The following is a 7,028-nucleotide window of genomic DNA, read 5'->3' as shown; positions in this document are numbered from 1 at the left end:
GTAGAAACAGTTGTGATTTGTCGTCAACACTACCACTGCAGATTAATTAGCGGTGACAGGGCCACATTTAAATCTAGCGTTATTCATTTTTGCGTACAGTTCCACACGCCCCATTTCTGTGTAAGTTGTTTGTCGCGGGCGAACACACGCAAAATCCGGACAAGTAACGGGTGGGGTGTTCCATATGGCTGACCCATCACTAGGATTCGTAATTTTGAGATCTGCCTGAGATGCAGTTAGGAGAAACCTCTGTTTTGTTGTCTTTGTGATCCAACTTGTCTGATCATTTTAATAGTAGAATCGCAGATAAAAAAATTAGCATAAGTTGTGTTTTTTGTTGTTGTTGTGTTTGTTGTTTCTATGCTCCAAACGGGTTGTTGTTCTTGTTGCGTGTGCTAATGTTAGTTGTACTCATAAAATGCTGAACAGTAAGTGCACAACCATTTGTGGAGCTGTCCTACTAGGAAATATAAGTTGGTGGCATTTGTGTTCACTGCTCACACCTAGTTTAGTATTTTGTTGTGTGATTGGTGTTTTGTTTTCTTTAACTGTTGACGGTAGGGTATATTGTGTACTTGAGTGTACGATTAGCATTAAATTGCACATGCTGACTAGAGCGAAAGCCAGGGCCAGAGCAGAGCAGAATCTCGTCTGTAATAGTGATAAAATGGGTGACAGTCCGAGAAGCTACTGCAAGCGGAAGTGACGAGTATGGATTGCAGATGCCGGAAGCTGAAGGTTCAGCCCAGTGCGCAGCAGAATCTAACAGTCCAACAGCGGCACTGAGGAACCGAGGCACGTGTTGGCGGATGTCACAGTCCATAAGTGTGGAAGGTACAGCCCACGGAGCCGTAGTGCCGCAGAAATGAATGATTTCCGACCCCAGTCGAGTGGTTCAATCCAGAGCGACCCGCCTGGTGCACGGAAACTTTTCGTTTTCAAGCACAGAAGGGTTAGCAGGAACATGGGAAACGGTGCCCAATGCAGGTCACAGTAGACGGAGAGTCAAACTGTTGCAGGTATAAATAACATTATACATGTTTTGAAAGCGATGCAGACAAAAATTGAGAAATCTAACTCAAATATCAGTTCAAAATTATCGAACGTTTAGAAATATAACTCCGATCTTAATGTACAATTTGAAAAATCTAACTCAGAACTCAGTTCTAAATTATCGAACGTTGAGAAATCTAATTCAGATGTCAGTTCAAAAATTATCGAACGACGAAAAGGCGAGTGCAAAAATGATGGGTGAAATGAAAGAGGAGGTAAAGATCCTAGGTGTAAAATTAGAAAAGGAGAAAGTTCTAATTAAAAGAACAACCAATGAAGCAAAGCTGATAGTAATGGGGGCAAAGAAAATTGCGAAGGAAACTCGTGACCTGACACAGAGTACCGTGAAAGTAGGGAAGGCTGTCTTATCCAAATTGCAGACTCGCATTAAGCGAGCTGGTGATAAGCAACAACAACAACCGGACGTGGGGTCTACTGATGCACTAAGACATGAAGTCTCCGAATTAAAACGAAACCTGGAGAATGAAGTTATACACTGTTGTGAACATAGTTCCGCGTAGTCAGCGTGTACACAACTTTCCCACTAGAGCGCGCCCCGCTAAGCACAACGGCGCAGGCGCAGCGCTCGCCCATCTCCGCACTACGAGATGGCGCTGCCATATAGACGGACCAAATTCTGCTTCCATCGATCTGCGTATTAATATGTAACGCAGCCAATGAGATTGTTGCTAACATAGATCCTTTTTCTCCTTGCGGATCACACGCGTGCAGTGATACCTGAACGCGCGATGTATTATAATGAGTGTACAGACCTCCGATTAGTCAGTCTCCATTTGTATGTACCAGTCTGCATTAGTCTGCATTAGTCTGCACCAGTCTGTACGAGTTCTACATTTGTCTGTACCAATCTATAGTCAAGTTTCAGTATGCGCCTAATAAGATTACCATATTCCTGTACATAGCCATGAAGATAAATGTATAGACACTTTTGTCAAGTATCAGAGATGTATGTGAGAATAAGATTAACGTACCAACACCAAAGGAACTTCAGATTGCTTGCTTGCTTCTTATTATTGCTTGTTATTATTTTGATAAATGTGTGTGAAAATTAATCAAGCTCTGTTTAAAGTTGGTGACCGTCAATCTGCTACCCTAAGCGTGCAAGTGGCATTTCTATCGTCTGACCTAACGGCAGAAGATAAACACGCCACGATAAGACCACGAGACATATTGCTGACACTCGCCTACTTCGTTAGAGCGACAAGTCAAATAATCTGATGGTGTGTGTACCGAAGGTCTTACAGTACGCACGCCACATACACATTATCGGGAAAACCACAATACCAACTCAAGGTAGCCATCTTGGCGAAATAGCTGGCAACGATAGCAACAGGGTCGTAGTGAGTGCTGAACAAATAGTTCTATCAGCTCTTAAACCGACTTCTCTGTCCGGTAATTTGGACGGCTCGAGTAACACGGCGGAAGCCGGTAGCAGCGGAGTATACCGTAGCGCCGCGCCGACGCCCTTAGAAAACTCGGTGGGCACGCATACGTCGACGGGGCACAACTGCTGTCTGCTAGTACGTGGTACGCAACATTTATCGAGTACCTACATTGACAGAGAGGAAGACAGAGTTTCTGAACAGGGAAGTTTGCACCCGGAGATACAGATTCAACAAAATGTAGGGAGAAATGAAACCTATCATGCCGAAAGTAGATTTGATTTTAAACACTTCATCTCGGTGAGGAAGTTTCAACATTACAGAGATGAAGGCTACAGTCTTCATCCCAAAACATTTATAGGCCAATTTGTCCTGTCTGGCTCCCCATGTATAAGCACGATTTCGTGTGCTCACATGTGGAGGGAGCCACAGCGGAATATATGATGAAATTTGCCGGGACTTGCAACTCCGAAATGCCTTCTTGGGCGAATTCTGGTCGAAAGAAAAACAGGAACGCGTTAAGCAAGAATGAATGATGTCTAGAGATATGGAAGGCGCAGGTTACCGAAGTCCTGTAAAATTCTTCGAGAATATGACAAAGTGGAACCAGTATCTCGACAATCCTTGTAGTGGAGCTGAAATTGTACGCCTGTGTTATATGAAGCTCCCGATAGCCTACCAGCAAACGTTTGCCGTAAGGTGTTTGAGCGACACAGAAGTAATCAAAGGAATATTGAGGGAACTCGAGTTCGCATTTAACGAGGAGCAAGCCCGTGAGAAACGGCGAAACGGTCGACGAAATAACGACTCACAGTGGGAAAGCAAACTGGTGCAGCAGCACAACGGATTTGTTCAGGCTAAGAGCGACAGTAAGCCTGGGAAGTAGAGATGGGCAAACTGTAACACGTAACTGTTTCAAAACAAATGAAACAGTACAATGTAATGTTCCGATACGCTGTTTCGAAACAGTGAAACAGTTTGTGTTTTGTAATCTAATAAACCTACACATTTTATCATCTTGAATGTCTACTGTATAAGTATGTCCATATAAACACAAATGAGGTGTGAGAGCGCTAATCATGTCGCAGAAAGTATGAAACTATCACTTAGGCGTCTTGGCAGTTTCGTATTTCCTGCAGCAAATGCGCTGCTTTCATGTCGTGTGACTTTCATACTTTTCAATTGGCTGAGGACAGCCATAGCTGAAGACAGAAGAACCACCACGAACGGAACTGGAGGTGGGAGCAAACTGCAGAAACAACGGATATTCTACTGGGACTCCCACATTCCGTTAGTATGGGTAATACACCCATCCTGCTAATTTCCATCTACACAAAGGGAATCATTGTGGATAATAGGCACAGTGACTATAGACTCACAAATAACGCCAAATAATTCGAATAAATAACAAAATATAACAGTAAAAAATTTTGTCTTTCAAGATGTTTCGAACCGTTACTATAAATTCACCATGCTTCTCAGCCCTTCCCGTTCACCGTTACACTATCAGTGATATGTCACGCAGACTGCTTGCAATTATACCTGCATCACATTTATGTATATGTCTAATAACTGTCACTCTATGCCTTTTTTTATTCAAAATGTCGTAGTCTTACCTGCGTTTCTTAATATGATTACTGTACATGAACAGAGAAGAGTACGTTATAAAAAAGTGTAAATTAACTGAATGATTTCACATATTTATTATTTTGAATGTGACTAGTATTCGTTGTTTTATTGTTTGGTTAGTGTTTATAAATCAGATGTTACGCCATTTCGGAATAGTACAGTCAGCTAGAAACGAAGCTTTATTTTCGGATATCTTAAGCTTCATGCTATTGCTTGTCAAAAAGATTTCGACACTCTTGAAAGAGTTTCATGAAGTGGTATGTTGTGTTTCAGTACCTGTGCCGAGCCCGAATCTCGTCCGACACAGAGCGGAATGAAACATCACTGTTTCGATACAATTAGTCCGTTTCAAGCACAGGTGGACTGAAACAGCCTTATTTTGAAACAATACAGTTTCTGTGTCTGGCTCGAGATCAAATCTGGTCCGGTTATCCGAGACGGGCGGAATGAAACACCACTGTTTCGAAACAGTGAACCACAGCCGTTCCGAAACACTGAAACAGTTCCACGTATCGATACACTGTATCGAAACATAGAAACAGTGGCCAAGTCTACTGGGAAGAGACACTGACGACGGTAGCCGCTCTCCCGATAACAAGCCGAATAGGTCGTGGGGAAGTGGCCATCAAACGAGCAAGGTGGTTTCTGAAACAGTGCTACAGAAGAAGTAGAAATTCTACCACCAAAACCTGGGCCATCTCACGTGAATGGACAGGAACTATTCCCCACATCAAACCATTCGTGGAATAACCCAGACAATATGTAAATAATGGTAAATAGTTGAACTGGAATTTGAATAAGATACTTATAGTTAGGAAATTAGGTTTGATCTGTCTAGTTTTGTGTAGGGTATGCAAGGTTATATGTCCATGTTTTGCTTAAACCTGTGTGATAGAGACTAAGAGCACAAGCTAAAAAAAAAAGAAAAAAATCAGTAATCGGCAAGTATTCCTTGCATACACTTTTTAGTTGAGAAGTAGACTTACGCTCTGAGGTAGTTCCACCAGTACATGGCTCTCTGTGAAAGGCCTAAGAGAGATCGCAGAATTCATATCTCCGTCTGAGGAGACAGCAAAAATTTAAGTTGGCCTTTCCTGCATGCCGTTGTGAGGGTGCACCGTTGGATTTGCCCGCATCTCGTGGTCGTGCGGTAGCGTTCTCGCTTCCCACGCCCGGGTTCCCGGGTTCGATTCCCGGCGGGGTCAGGGATTTTCTCTGCCTCGTGATGGCTGGGTGTTGTGTGCTGTCCTTAGGTTAGTTAGGTTTAAGTAGTTCTAAGTTCTAGGGGACTTATGACCACAGCAGTTGAGTCCCATAGTGCTCAGAGCCATTTGAACCATTTGAACCGTTGGATTTACTAATGCCAAAGTGTGCAAGTGGTTTTGAGGTGGTCAGCTATGCGCAGTGGGGTACGTAGCGCACCTCGGTACACATAGTTCTGTGAGAATAGCGTGTTGAAGTAGCGGAAAGGGCGGACGTTGATAACGGTGTTTAAGAATACTCGTCGAGAATTTTAACTTTTCTGGACAACTGCGTGTGTGAGCAGTGGTTTGCGTTTGCTTTCTTTGTGTGGTTGCATTACAGTAATAAAATTCCTGTCAATAGGTATAATGAGACCATAATATGGGCAATGAGAATTCAAAAGAAGTAACTATACCGAAGAAGTCTGGATCATTGGGTAAGATAAGAAACTTTGTTTTATCTGCTTGATGCACAGTTACTGTTGCAGGGACATCAGACCTGGTGTAAAACCCTGGAATGCATCGACTAATACCGTGTAAGAGGTTCATGATTAAGGAATTTGTTGCTAGCGCACTCGAGCAGATGGAATTTCGATGGATTGCTCGCGCGTTGCCTGCGATATGAGGTAAGCTATAAGAGAATCTCAGACCAAAGAGCAGTGTTGTATGCAGTAGGAACTGTGTAGCAGTAGGAGTAAGTAGTTGCTAGCTGTCTGGTGTATCGAGTTGGCTGAGCCGGTCGTGTGGACTCATGGCGGTGCCTGAGCATTGTAGTATCAGGTAAAAGCAGCCTCGTGCATATATACTATTGTTATATCAAGTCCCATGTAAAAGGTTTTAAAAAAATCTCTTAATAATACTCTTTCTTACAAAAATTAACTTTTGACAATCATTCATCTCAATTTAAAGAATTTACTAATTTCTCCAATCCATGGTGATCCCGATTATTGTAAAGAAAAATCAGTTCTTTCTTTCTTTACATGACAAATCTATCGGCCATCATTGCACTGCGCTGTGCCAGAAAAATTTCTTATAGGGGCAGATATATACGCGTTATCCGGCGACCTTATCGAGGTAAGAATTTTCAGTTTATTCAGTATGATCTTTCAGGGCCATGACGCAGCACTGCTGACGTCCAAAATTTACCAGTTTAAATTCACAGTCAATTATTGAAAGGTTATAGGTGATCCACAATTTAATTAGGAGGTTAGTCCCATTTTTAATATTGGTAGGTTACGGAATTTATCTGTTGCGTAGTTACACTGAATGTGAATTATATAATTATATTTTTTACTGTTAGGAGGTTATTATATAATTATCTTTGGGAGGTTACACTAAATGTGAATGTTGTATACGTATAATTAACTGTTGGGTGGTTACACTTGACAATAACCGGCCAGGATCGTATTTTTGTGAATTTCTGGGCATCTGCTCTTATCTACCTAATGCTAAATGTAGTTTGCATCTGGCGCAACGCATTTACTAATTTGTCACTCCTTCTTTCACAGATCATAGGCAATTTTTTGCTCTTTGTTGATATCGTATTCGTTCCATTTTTGCTTTGTCTTTGTTTGATTTTGTGCTGAACTTTGATGTGTGAAAATGCCGCGAAAAACTGCTAACAGTACATCGTGATGTGCAGTGGGTGAAAAAGCCGAGTCGAATAATTTGACCGATAATACTAGCGACATTCAGTGTCATA

Source organism: Schistocerca cancellata, chromosome 11 (assembly GCF_023864275.1).
Source record: "Schistocerca cancellata isolate TAMUIC-IGC-003103 chromosome 11, iqSchCanc2.1, whole genome shotgun sequence".
Classification (NCBI taxonomy): domain Eukaryota; kingdom Metazoa; phylum Arthropoda; class Insecta; order Orthoptera; family Acrididae; genus Schistocerca; species Schistocerca cancellata.
Note: the sequence above shows the minus strand (reverse complement) of the source record.